The sequence below is a fragment of the Oncorhynchus nerka genome, linkage group LG24, assembly GCF_034236695.1.
Source record: "Oncorhynchus nerka isolate Pitt River linkage group LG24, Oner_Uvic_2.0, whole genome shotgun sequence".
NCBI classification, from domain to species: Eukaryota; Metazoa; Chordata; class Actinopteri; order Salmoniformes; family Salmonidae; genus Oncorhynchus; species Oncorhynchus nerka.
This window is the reverse complement of record NC_088419.1, coordinates 85,027,829-85,040,799: the sequence shown is the minus strand read 5'-3', so window position 1 is coordinate 85,040,799 and position 12,971 is coordinate 85,027,829.

The window sequence follows — 12,971 nt, the reverse complement described above, 5'->3', positions numbered from 1 at the left end:
AATGTCTATGAATGTGAGTATGAATGTGTTTATGAATGTGAGTATGAATGTGTCTATGAATGTGAGTATGAACTTGTCTATAGATGTGAGTATGAATGAGTCTATAGATGTGAGTATGAATGAGTCTATAGATGCGAGTATGAATGAGTCTATAGATGTGAGTATGAATGAGTCTATATATGTAAGTATGAATGAGTCTATAGATGTGAGAATGAACTTGTCTATAGATGTGAGTATGAATGAGTCTATAGATGTGTTTATGAATGTGTCTATAGATGTGTGTAAATGTGTTTATGAATGTGTCTATAGATGTGATTATGAATGTGTCTATAGATGTGTGTAAATGTGTTTATGAATGTGTCTATAGATGTGTGTAAATGTGTTTATGAATGTGTCTATAGATGTGTGTAAATGTGTTTATGAATGTGTCTATAGATGTGTGTAATTATGAATGTGTCTATAGATGTGATTATGAATGTGTCTATAGATGTGTGTAAATGTGTTTATGAATGTGTCTATAGATGTGATTATGAATGTGTCTATAGATGTGATTATGAATGTGTCTATAGATGTGTGTAAATGTGTTTATGAAGGTGTCTATAGATGTGATTATGAATGTGTCTATAGATGTGATTATGAATGTGTCTATAGATGTGTGTAAATGTGTTTATGAAGGTGTCTATAGATCAGTTGCGACATTAGAAGTGCCCATCCAAGAAGGCTCAAGGGCATTGGCCACAGATAAAATGGTGTCAAATCACGTTATATCTACAGTAGCTTTGATTGGACTGATCATGTCAACTTCATACTTTCAAAATTGGGAGGAGATTTGAACACCATCCGCTCTCTTGCGCTTTCATCCTTTTCATCCAGTTTGTTGACCCAAAGACCGGGCTGATATGTCATCCAACTGTCATCAAGGAGACGCATCAAAGATCCCAAAATTGTTAGCAGCTCCCTTTTATACTGCTTTCTGGTATGGCCTCCAAAGATCATTGTGATACCTTTTGACATTCAGATCCCACACATGCAGGCACTGAGGAGGACAACACACATTAGTCCACAAAACTCTCTTCAGAGAAAGACAATGCAAATGGCAGCGGAGAGTGGGGAAAGTTACAGTTTGATAGTAGGGGAGAGTGGGGAAAGTTACATTTTGGTAGTAGGGGGAAAGTTACAGTCTGATGTTAGGGGAGAGTGGGGAAAGTTACAGTTTGATAGTAGGGGAGAGTGGGGAAAGTTACATTTTGGTAGTAGGGGGAAAGTTACAGTCTGATGTTAGGGGAGAGTGGGGAAAGTTACAGTTTGATAGTAGGGGAGAGTGGGGAAAGTTACATTTTGGTAGTAGGGGGAAAGTTACAGTCTGATGTTAGGGGAGAGTGGGGAAAGTTACAGCCTGATGTTAGGGGAGAGTGGGGAAAGTTACATTTTGGTGGTAGGGAGAGTGGGGAAAGTTACAGTTTGATAGTAGGGGAGAGTGGGGAAAGTTACAGTTTGATAGTAGGGGAGAGTGGGGAAAGTTACATTTTGGTAGTAGGGGAAAGTTACAGTCTGATGTTAGGGAGAGTGGGGAAAGTTACAGTTTGATAGTAGGGGAGAGTGGGGAAAGTTACATTTTGGTAGTAGGGGAAAGTTACAGTCTGATGTTAGGGAGAGTGGGGAAAGTTACAGTTTGATAGTAGGGGAGAGTGGGGAAAGTTACATTTTGGTAGTAGGGGAAAGTTACAGTCTGATGTTAGGGGAGAGTGGGGAAAGTTACAGCCTGATGTTAGGGAGAGTGGGGAAAGTTACATTTTGGTGGTAGGGGAGAGTGGGGAAAGTTACATTTTGGTGGTAGGGGGAAAGTTACAGTCTGATGTTAGGGGAGAGTGGGGAAAGTTACAGTCTGATGTTAGGGGAGAGTGGGGAAAGTTACAGTCTGATGTTAGGGGAGAGTGGGGAAAGTTACAGTTTGATATTAGGGGAGAGTGGGGAAAGTTACATTTTGGTGGTAGGGGATAGTGAGGAAAGTTACAGTCTGATGGTAGGGGAGAGTGGGGAAAGTTACAGTCTGATGGTAGGGGAGAGTGGGGAAAGTTACAGTCTGATGGTAGGGGAGAGTGGGGAAAGTTAGTCTGATGTTAGGGAGAGTGGGGAAAGATACAGTTTGATATTAGGGGAAAGTGGGGAAAGTTACAGTTTGGTGGTAGGGGATAGTGAGGAAAGTTACAGTTTGATAGTAGGGGAGAGTGGGGAAAGTTACATTTTGGTAGTAGGGGAAAGTTACAGTCTGATGTTAGGGAGAGTGGGGAAAGTTACAGTTTGATAGTAGGGGAGAGTGGGGAAAGTTACATTTTGGTAGTAGGGGGAAAGTTACAGTCTGATGTTAGGGGAGAGTGGGGAAAGTTACAGCCTGATGTTAGGGGAGAGTGGGGAAAGTTACATTTTGGTGGTAGGGGAGAGTGGGGAAAGTTACATTTTGGTGGTAGGGGAAAGTTACAGTCTGATGTTAGGGAGAGTGGGGAAAGTTACAGTCTGATGTTAGGGAGAGTGGGGAAAGTTACAGTCTGATGTTAGGGGAGAGTGGGGAAAGTTACAGTTTGATATTAGGGGAGAGTGGGGAAAGTTACATTTTGGTGGTAGGGGATAGTGAGGAAAGTTACAGTCTGATGGTAGGGGAGAGTGGGGAAAGTTACAGTCTGATGGTAGGGGAGAGTGGGGAAAGTTACAGTCTGATGGTAGGGGAGAGTGGGGAAAGTTAGTCTGATGTTAGGGGAGAGTGGGGAAAGATACAGTTTGATATTAGGGGAAAGTGGGGAAAGTTACAGTTTGGTGGTAGGGGATAGTGAGGAAAGTTACAGTCTGATGGTAGGGGAGAGTGGGGAAAGTTACAGTCTGATGGTAGGGGAGAGTGGGGAAAGTTACAGTCTGATGGTAGGGGAGAGTGGGGAAAGTTAGTCTGATGTTAGGGGAGAGTGGGGAAAGTTAGTCTGATGTTAGGGGAGAGTGGGGAAAGTTACAGTTTGATATTAGGGGAGAGTGGGGAAAGTTACATTTTGGTAGTAGGGGGAAAGTTATAGTCTGATGTTAGGGGAGAGTGGGGAAAGTTACAGTCTGATGTTAGGGGAGAGTGGGGAAAGTTACAGTTTGATATTAGGGAGAGTGGGGAAAGTTACAGTCTGATGGTAGGGGAGAGTGGGGAAAGTTACAGTCTGATGGTAGGGGAAAGTGGGGAAAGTTACATTTTGGTGGTAGGGGATAGTGAGGAAAGTTACAGTCTGATGGTAGGGAAGAGTGGGGAATGTTACAGTCTGATGGTAGGGGAGAGTGGGGAAAGTTACAGTCTGATGGTAGGGAGAGTGGGGAAAGTTAGTCTGATGTTAGGGGAGAGTGGGGAAAGTTACAGTTTGATATTAGGGGAAAGTGGGGAAAGTTACAGTTTGGTGGTAGGGGATAGTGAGGAAAGTTACAGTCTGATGGTAGGGGAGAGTGGGGAAAGTTACAGTCTGATGGTAGGGGAGAGTGGGGAAAGTTACATTTTGGTAGTAGGGGAGAGTGGGGAAAGTTACAGTTTGATATTAGGGGAGAGTGGGGAAAGTTACAGTCTGATGGTAGGGAGAGTGGGAAAGTTACAGTCTGATGGTAGGGGAGAGTGGGGAAAGTTACAGTCTGATGGTAGGGGAGAGTGGGGAAAGTTACAGTCTGATGGTAGGGGAGAGCGGGGAAAGTTACAGTCTGATGGTAGGGGAGAGTGGGGAAAGTTACAGTCTGATGGTAGGGGGGAAAGTTAGTCTGATGGTAGGGGAGAGTGGGGAAAGTTACAGTCTGATGGTAGGGGGAAAGTTAGTCTGAGGGTAGGGAGAGTGGGGAAAGTTACAGTCTGACGGTAGGGGGAAAATTACAGTCTGATGGTAGGGGAGAGTGGGGAAAGTTACAGGGGAGAGTGGAGAAAGTTAGTCTGATGTTAGGGAGAGTGGGAAAGTTACAGTCTGATAGGGAGAGTGGGGAAAGTTACAGTCTGATGGTGGGGGGGGAGTTACAGTCTGATGGTAGGGGGGAAGTTAGTCTGATGTTAGGGGAGAGTGGAGAAAGTTAGTCTGATGTTAGGGGAGAGTGGGGAAAGTTACAGTCTGATGGTAGGGGGGAAGTTACAGTCTGATGGTAGGGGGGAAGTTAGTCTGATGGTAGGGGGAAAGTTACAGTCTGATGGTAGGGGGAAGTTACAGTCTGATGGTAGGGGGAAAGTTACAGCCTGATGGTAGGGGGTTACAGTCTGATGGTAGGGGAGAGTGGGGAAAGTTACAGTCTGATGGTAGGGGGAAGTTACAGTCTGATGGTAGGGGGGGGAAGTTACAGTCTGATGGTAGGGGGGAAGTTACAGTCTGATGGTAGGGGGGAAAGTTACAGTCTGATGGTAGGGGGGAAAGTTACACTCTGATGGTAGTGGGGAAAGTTACAGTCTGATGGTAGTGGGGAAAGTTACAGTCTGATGGTAGTGGGGAAAGTTACAGTCTGATGGTAGGGGGGAAAGTTACAGTCTGAACAGTTTGACTATTGTAAAGTATTTTTATTCAAAGGCTAAGTGCTTGTGTCTCTACATCTCCCCTTCTTTCCTTCAGTCTCTCCCTCCCAATCTACGTTGGAGAGCTCAGTCCAGGTGAAGGTATCAGTCTCCAGCTCCATCTTCATGTACATGACGTAGTTCTTCCCCTCTGCATCAGGAATGAAAGAGTCCTCACATGGGTTCTTACTGTGGCCCAGCACCTCAGCCTCCCTGAGCACATAACAGTTATATTTGTTGGGGGGGAAAGTTACAGTCTGATGGTAGTGGGGAAAGTTACAGTCTGATGGTAGTGGGGAAAGTTACAGTCTGATGGTAGTGGGGAAAGTTACAGTCTGATGGTAGTGGGGAAAGTTACAGTCTGATGGTAGGGGGGAAAGTTACAGTCTGATGGTAGGGGAAAGTTACAGTCTGATGGTAGGGGAAAGTTACAGTCTGATGGTAGGGGGAAAGTTACAGTCTGATGGTAGGGGGAAAGTTACAGTCTGATGGTAGGGGGAAAGTTACAGTTTGATGGTAGGGGGAAGTTACAGTCTGATGGTAGGGGGAAGTTACAGTCTGATGGTAGGGGGAAAGTTACAGTCTGATGGTAGGGGGAAAGTTACAGTCTGATGGTAGGGGAAAGTTACAGTCTGATGGTAGGGGGAAGTTACAGTCTGATGGTAGGGGGAAGTTACAGTCTGATGGTAGGGGGAAAGTTACAGTCTGATGGTAGGGGGAAAGTTACAGTCTGATGGTAGGGGGAAAGTTACAGTCTGATGGTAGGGGAAAGTTACAGTCTGATGGTAGGGGGGAAAGTTACAGTCTGATGGTGTTCTGAAAGAGCTGCAAAACCTAGACCCGTACAAATCAGCTGGGCTTGACAATCTGGACCCTCTATTTCTGAAACTATCTGCCGCCATTGTCGCAACCCCTATTACCAGCCTGTTCAACCTCTTTTCATATCGTCTGAGATCCCCAAGGATTGGAAAGCTGCCGCAGTCATCCCCTCTTCAAAGGGGAGACACCCTGGACCCAAACTGCTATAGACCTATATCCATCCTGCCCTGCCTATCTAAGGTCTTCGAAAGCCAAGTCAACAAACAGGTCACTGACCATCTCGAATCCCACCGTACCTTCTCCGCTGTGCAATCTGGTTTCCGAGCCGGTCACGGGTGCACCTCAGCCACGCTCAAGGTACTAAACGATATCATAACCGCCATCGATAAAAGACAGTACTGTGCAGCCGTCTTCATCGACCTCGCCAAGGCTTTCGACTCTGTCAATCACCATATTCTTATCGGCAGACTCAATAGCCTCGGTTTCTCGGATGACTGCCTTGCCTGGTTCACCAATTACTTTGCAGACAGAGTTCAGTGTGTCAAATCGGAGGGCATGCTGTCCGGTCCTCTGGCAGTCTCTATGGGGGTGCCACAGGGTTCAATTCTCGGGCCGACTCTTTTCTCTGTATATATCAATGATGTTGCTCTTGCTGCGGGCGATTCCCTGATCCACCTCTACGCAGACGACACCATTCTATATACTTTCGGCCCGTCATTGGACACTGTGCTATCTAACCTCCAAACGAGCTTCAATGCCATACAGCACTCCTTCCGTGGCCTCCAACTGCTCTTAAACGCGAGTAAAACCAAATGCATGCTTTTCAACCGATCTGCCTGCACCCGCATGCCCGACTAGCATCACCACCCTGGATGGTTCCGACCTTGAATATGTGGACATCTATAAGTACCTAGGTGTCTGGCTAGACTGCAAACTCTCCTTCCAGACTCACATCAAACATCTCCAATCGAAAATCAAATCAAGAGTCGGCTTTCTATTCCGCAACAAAGCCTCCTTCACTCACGCCGCCAAGCTTACCTAGTAAAACTGACTATCCTACCGATCCTCGATTTCGGGTCATCTACAAAATGGCTTCCAACACTCTACTCAGCAAACTGGATGCAGTCTATCATAGTGCCATCCGTTTTGTCACCAAAGCACCTTATACCACCCACCACTGCGACTTGTATGCTCTAGTCGGCTGGCCCTCGCTACATATTCGTCGCCAGACCCACTGGCTCCAGGTCATCTACAAGTCCATGCTAGGTAAAGCTCCGCCTTATCTCAGTTCACTGGTCACGATGGCAACACCCATCCGTAGCACACGCTCCAGCAGGTGTATCTCACTGATCATCCCTAAAGCCAACACCTCATTTGGCCGCCTCTCGTTCCAGTACTCTGCTGCCTGTGACTGGAATGAACTGCAAAAATCGCTGAAGTTGAGACTTTATCTCCCTCACCAACTTCAAACATCAGCTATCCGAGCAGCTAACCGATCGCTGCAGCTGTACATAGTCTATTGGTAAATAGCCCACCCATTTTCACCTACCTCATCCCCATACTGTTTTTATACTGTTTTTTTATTTTATTTATTTATTTACCTTTCTGCTCTTTTGCACACCAATATCTCTACCTGTACATGACCATCTGATCATTTATCACCCCAGTGTTAATCTGCAAAATTGTATTATTCGCCTACCTCATGCCTTTTGCACACATTGTATATAGACTGCCCATTTTTTTTTTTTTTCTACTGTGTTATTGACTTGTTAATTGCTTACTCCATGTGTAACTCTGTGTTGTCTGTTCACACTGCTATGCTTTATCTTGGCCAGGTCGCAGTTGCAAATGAGAACTTGTTCTCAACTAGCCTACCTGGTTAAATAAAGGTGAAATAAAAAAAATAAAATAAAAAATGGTAGGGGGGGGGAAAGTTACAGTCTGATGGTAGGGGGAAAGTTACAGTCTGATGGTAGGGGGGAAAGTTACAGTCTGATGGTAGGGGGAAAGTTACAGTCTGATGGTAGGGGGAAAGTTACAGTCTGATGGTAGGGGGAAAGTTACAGTCTGATGGTAGGGGGAAAGTTACAGTCTGATGGTAGGGGAAAGTTACAGTCTGATGGTAGGGGGAAAGTTACAGTCTGATGGTAGGGGGAAAGTTACAGTCTGATGGTAGGGGGAAAGTTACAGTCTGATGGTAGGGGAAAGTTACAGTCTGATGGTAGGGGGAAAGTTACAGTCTGATGGTAGGGGGGAAGTTACAGTCTGATGGTTACAGTCTGATGGTAGGAAAAGTTACAGTCTGATGGTACAGTCTGATGGTAGGTCTGATGGTAGGGGGTTACAGTCTGATGGTAGGGGGGTTACAGTCTGATGGTAGGGGGTTACAGTCTGATGGTAGGGGGAAAGTTACAGTCTGATGGTAGGGGGAAAGTTACAGTCTGATGGTAGGGGGAAAGTTACAGTCTGATGTTAGGGGGAAAGTTACAGTCTGATGGTAGGGGAAAGTTACAGTCTGATGGTAGGGGGAAAGTTACAGTCTGATGTTAGGGGGAGTTAAGTTGATGGTAGGGGGAGTTACAGTCTGATGGTAGGGGGAAGTTACAGTCTGATGGTAGGGGGAAAGTTACAGTCTGGTGGTAGGGGGAAAGTTACAGTCTGATGGTAGGGGGGAAGTTACAGTCTTATGGTAGGGGAGAAAATTACAGTCTGATGGTAGGGGGAGGGGGAAAGTTACAGTCTGATGGTAGGGGGAAAGTTACAGTCTGATGGTAGGGGGGAGTTACAGTCTGATGGTTACAGTCTGATGGTAGTGGGGAAAGTTACAGTCTGATGGTAGGGGGAAAGTTACAGTCTGATGGTAGGGGGAAAGTTACAGTCTGATGGTAGGGGGAAAGTTACAGTCTGATGGTAGGGGGAAAGTTACAGTCTGATGGTAGGGGGAAAGCTACCGTCTGATGGTAGTGGGGAAGTTACAGTCTGATGGTAGGGGGAAAGTTAGTCTGATGGTAGGGGGAGTTACAGTCTGATGGTGGGGGGGGGGTTACAGTCTGATGGTAGGGGGGAAAGTTACAGTCTGATGGTAGGGGGAGTTACAGTCTGATGGTAGGGGGAAAGTTACAGTCTGATGGTAGGGGGAAAGTTACAGTCTGATGGTAGGGGAAAGTTACAGTCTGATGGTAGGGGAGTGGGGAAAGTTACAGTCTGATGGTAGGGGGAAAGTTACAGTCTGATGGTAAGGGGAGGGGGAGTTACAGTCTGATGGTTACAGTCTGATGGTAGTGGGGAAAGTTACAGTCTGATGGTAGGGGGGAAAGTTACAGTCTGATGGTAGGGGGAAAGTTACAGTCTGATGGTAGGGGGAAAGTTACAGTCTGATGGTAGGGGGAAGTTACAGTCTGATGGTAGTGGGGAAGTTACAGTCTGATGGTGGGGGGGGTTACAGTCTGATGGTTACAGTCTGATGGTAGGGGGAAAGGTACAGTCTGATGGTAGGGGGAGTTACAGTCTGATGGTAGGGGGAAAGTTACAGTCTGATGGTAGGGGGAAAGTTACAGTCTGATGGTAGGGGGGTTACAGTCTGATGGTAGGGGGAAAGTTACAGTCTGATGTTGGGGGGAGTTACAGTCTGATGGTGGGGGGGTTACAGTCTGATGGTAGGGGGAAAGTTACAGTCTGATGGTAGGGGGGAAAGTTACAGTCTGATGGTAGGGGGGAGGTACAGTCTGATGGTTACAGTCTGATGGTAGGGGGGAAAGTTACAGTCTGATGGTAGGGGGGGGAAGTTACAGTCTGATGGTAGGGGAGAAAGTTACAGTCTGATGGTAGGGGGGAGTGGGGAAAGTTACAGTCTGAACAGTTTGACTATTGTAAAGTATTTTTATTCAAAGGCTAAGTGCTTATGTCTCTACATCTCCCCTTCTTTCCTTCAGTCTCTCCCTCCCAATCTACGTTGGAGAGCTCAGTCCAGGTGAAGGTATCAGTCTCCAGCTCCATCTTCATGTACATGACGTAGTTCAGGAATGAAAGAGTCCTCACATGGGTTCTTAGTGTGGCCCAGCACCTCAGCCTCCCTGAGCACATAACAGTTATATATTTTTATTTTTATTTTTTATTTTACCTTTATTTTACTAGGCAAGTCAGTTAAGAACAAATTATTATTTTCAATGACGGCCTAGGAACAGTGGGTTAACTGCCTGTTCAGGGGCAGAACGACAGATTTGTACCTTGTCAGCTTGGGGATTTGAACTTGCAACCTTTCGGTTACTAGTTCAACGCTCTAACCACTAGGCTACCCTGTCGCCCTATATTAGACATCCCATCTGAGCACAACAGACAGAATAACACACACAATAAAAACTTCACCAATACAGAAGTTGGATTGATTTTGCGGACTACATCAGCTACATTCTCACTCACTTCAGTAAATTCTCAATCTCCAGCTCATAGGCATTTTTTTAAAAGCGGTCTACATTCTCCATCTGGACGTTAGGTACCGAGTTGATCCTGTGCTTCTTGAAATGCACTTCCTAGAGAGGACGAAACACTCGGACTGGTGAGACAGCTTGTGACACAATCAGCTTGTGAAAAACCCACTGAAGAAATAGCTGTCAGCATCCTGAGTCATCATCAAGTTCACTTTAAAACAGTCTTTAAAACAGTCCGCTCAAACTATACGACAGATGTCATCGTTTTAACTAGACCCCATTGCAATCAGTGCAGACTCATCACGCTCTGACGTAAGACAATGGGCTATGCGATTGACCCTGTGCAAGTAGTGAAGAAGAGGGCCTTACATGGAATAGCCGTTCATGTTGAGCCTGATGATGCCAAAGTGGTAGGAGCAGGACACATCAAGGATGATACACTCTGCCTTTCCTCTGCTCTAGCATACGTATCCACATGTATCCCAGTCACAAAGCTAGAAACACACAGGTTATCATTTCACAATGAATATAGACTGATAGAAACACACACCTTCTCAGACATGGGCCATTTGGCCTCCGGATCATCCTTGTAGAGGCTCTTCTTCAGCATCCAGCCAAGGCCTGACATACTCTCCACTCTGTAGAGCAGGGCAAGGTCCTCCACTGTCTGTTCATAACCTGTTATAACACACACACACACTACATAAGCACACTCTCCACTCTGTAGAGCAGGGTGAGGTCCTCCACTGTGTGTTCATAACCCTGTTATAACACACACACACACTACATAAGCACACTCTCCACTCTGTAGAGCAGGGCGAGGTCCTCCACTGTGTGTTCATAACCCTGTTATAACACACACACACACTACATAAGCACGCTCTCCACTCTGTAGAGCAGGGCGAGGTCCTCCACTGTGTGTTCATAACCCTGTTATAACACACACACACTACATAAGCACACTCTCCACTCTGTAGAGCAGGGCGAGGTCCTCTACTGTGTGTTGATAACCCTGCATAGCAGAATTACAACAGATAATACACATTACATAAGAACATAATTTACACACATTACAGCAACGAAGGGAAAGCGTTTAAGGGTGTAGAGGTGTTAAAGTGAGAGGTGGAGACAGGACACGGCCTGACCTGGTCATTCCAGACTGAGATGCAGCTCAGGCTGTCATTCTCGTTCAGTAGATCAGGTCTGGTTCAGGAAACTGCACAGCATCAACAACATTAAACATGATGTCACAAGCAGAACAGCATCAGTTCACCAACAATACTTGGATAGCTTCATTTCATGTTGGAAATCTTTAAAGTCAATTCAAGACTACTCTACTATAATACATTCCATTCCTGTATGGTGATAGTTGAACTTTGCTTTCTACCTCTACAAGTTCTTGCTGGTCTTTCCCTGTGTGTATACAGCTTTGATTTGTCTGATTCCTAGTTGATTGGCTACATGATCAAGACGGCGCTGACAGAGAGGGCTCCCTCGCTTGTAGCAAAATTTCCTAAGGACTAGAAGTATTTCGCTACACTTGCAATAACATCTGCTAACCATGTGTATGTGACCAATAACATTTGATTGGATTAATTAAATGTAATTTCAAAAGGGCATATTTGCGAGGGTAAACAAGCATTGAATTCAATCAGCCCAATCCTCCAAATGTTTCTAAAGCATTTGCAGTCAGTTTATAGAGGACAGAGTGCACACCTGTTCAACAGTAAATACATTGAAGGCTTGGGGCACACAATGGGGAATGAGTGTCCCAGTGAGTTACAACAGGAGGAAGCATGTGGATCTGCTTCCCCCTGCTGGTCGTTAATGGTAACATTCATCCTAAAGCACATGCTCGGCTACATTCAACTCATTGACAATCTTCCAATGATATTTGCTCTGAGATTGAAGAAACACAGTCATTTTGAATGGGCGTATTCTAGATATAGTAGTATCCCTCTATATGTTGTATAGTTAAAGCTTCCATCAAGCTAAAACTATCGACATCTTACCTTAAATAATCTATGGAGATATCCCGGTCTTCTTCCAGGACTAGGGCAAAGTTGGCATCCTGCAAATCAACCACATAACCAGGTGGAGGTGGACGGGAAGATGAAAATAGTCACTGGGTGTAGGTTGAAGGTTGCAGAGAAAAAAGAGGTGGTAGTGAGTGGGTTTAGCGATGCCAAAACACTGTGTGCATTACAACACAACATTGCCATTGATTGTGTCATTGTTTGGTGTCTGACAGGAGTTCATGTTATATGAACCAGTCTTTATGATATTGCTGCTTTGCTGAAACGGTCCATCTCATAGATAAAATAAGTGATTTCTAGTTGACTGTTAACTGTTTCAGCTGGTCTGTGTCTCTGATGGCGGCTGCTCGGAGGGTGAAGAGTGTGTTGGCTGACCGACATCTCACCTGTGATACTCTGGTATTCTTGATGCTGATGGGAGTGTGTTGAACCCTCTTCAGTCCAAACAGCTCCAACACATCCATGGGCTGTACACACACAAACAACTAAAGGGTAGCCTAATACAGAAGTCCATACTTAGTGGTGCCGTCCCCTGCCACACAGACCTTGGAGCAGCTGAAGTACACCTTGATGTCCAGGAGCTTCCTACCACTTGCCAGCTTGCACGGGGTCTCGTCTGAAAGGGAGCAGAGGGGAGGTCAGCCATTTTGAATTATTGTTTTATAAATTGCCTAAGACTGTGCATAATATTGTTCAGCGGTATGATTTTCATATGTCATCAACTTCTTAAGGCTAATGCTAGTGAGGAACAACTTTTTATATACGTAATAATGGAAATATGTGTGAAACAAATGGTGGAAGAATGTTCAAGACTCAACATACTCCTGTACTGGCTCTTCCTTGTTAGCTTCTTGTGTCTAATATGAGTTTGATATTCACAAGGACTGTGACCAGAATCAAATAGAACCGCTCCAGCCTGCACAGAAGTAAAAGACAATAAGTTGTTATCAAAATTATCTCAAATGTAGCCTAACCAAAGGTGACAGTGAATACTCACTTGGAGGCCTCGGCAGATGACTCTCTTGTTAGTTAGGTTGTATTTCCAGGTTAGGTAGAGGCTCCGTTGTGAGGATTAGGTGTCCAGGTGTCCATCTCTGGCTGTGGCATGAAACTGCAACCCTTCACCCCCTCCTTACACAGAGCGCGTTA